Here is a 1,106-nt window from a genome sequence, read left to right as displayed (position 1 = left end):
GAAATTATTATCTCTATTCTTAAAAATAACCTCTCTTATACTTTCCCATTTTTTCTAATCTACCACTTATTACATTTTTCCTCTTCATTGCTCCTAGAATGATCTCACTAAATTAAAAACCTAAGTATCTTATGCCCTAAGCAAATATCCAAGAGTGCCTCACAAGGCTTAGTGCATGCAAGATGCGTGCTAATCTATCTCTGGTGTACCTCTTCAGTCTTCTTGATCAATGCACATCTCCCAGATTTCTACACTCAAGTCAACTGAGCTGCTTTTAATTCGTGGACCACCTCATGCTTATGCTACTCCTTTGGCTAGAATGCCTTTGCCCTGATCTATATGCCAGGAAAAGTTTCAAGTTTTATGGATTAGCTCTAGCCTGCCTCTAGAAATCCTTTACTGACCTTTTAGGAGGAATTTTAATTACTGTCTTCTGCCCATATACACCATGCAAACTTCTACCTCAGCATCTGTTATACATGTTACTCCCATTATTTTATTATTATACCAGGTATACTACTTTATTTGTCTTTGTATTGGAAATATCTGGAACTAAGTACTCTGTCTAGCAAACAGCAAGTTTAAAAATTACTTGATGGCTGGATCATGCAGGTAGACTTAGCAAGCTATGATTTTTAGGACCATCCTTAAATGCTTTTTGAGTAGAGTCTAGCTCTTAATTTTAGCTTATTCCTAATAATATTTCCTATCCATAAAAGCCATAGATGATCAGATTATTCCTAAGAAAACACATGATTATAGTATGTATTGGTTTTGAAAAATAAGCACTGATGTGATTGAAGGTCATTTTATACTTAAGAATCTAGCTTCCTGTATATGATAGATAGATTTTTTTTTTAAAAAATTAAGGCTTAAAACTTAGTTAGGAAAAACCTACTTTCCTAATAAATGTGTGTGTGTATTTGTATTAATTGTTTTTTCTTGGTCAGACACTTTGTTAAACTACTTTATATACTTTCTCTCATTTATTCATGTCAAAAACTCCATGAGTACATATTATTGTTATTGTGCCTACAAATAAAATAAAATAACTGCAGCTTAGAGAGGTTAGATCCTTTCTCCAAATTGGTGGATCTAGAACTTGA

General features: G+C 33.1%; 1 protein-coding gene across 3 annotated transcripts in view; it reads right to left on the bottom strand.

Annotated features, from left to right (window-relative positions):
- The window catches only part of GPM6A (glycoprotein M6A), a 472,863-nt gene that overhangs the window by 449,279 nt on the left and 22,478 nt on the right, over positions 1 to 1,106 (bottom strand). The window lies entirely within an intron of this gene.

The sequence above is a fragment of the Propithecus coquereli genome, unplaced genomic scaffold, assembly GCF_000956105.1.
Source record: "Propithecus coquereli isolate 6110/MARCELLA unplaced genomic scaffold, Pcoq_1.0 Scaffold36, whole genome shotgun sequence".
Lineage (NCBI taxonomy): Eukaryota > Metazoa > Chordata > Mammalia > Primates > Indriidae > Propithecus > Propithecus coquereli.
Note: the sequence above shows the minus strand (reverse complement) of the source record. Positions and strands in the feature narration are given on the sequence as shown.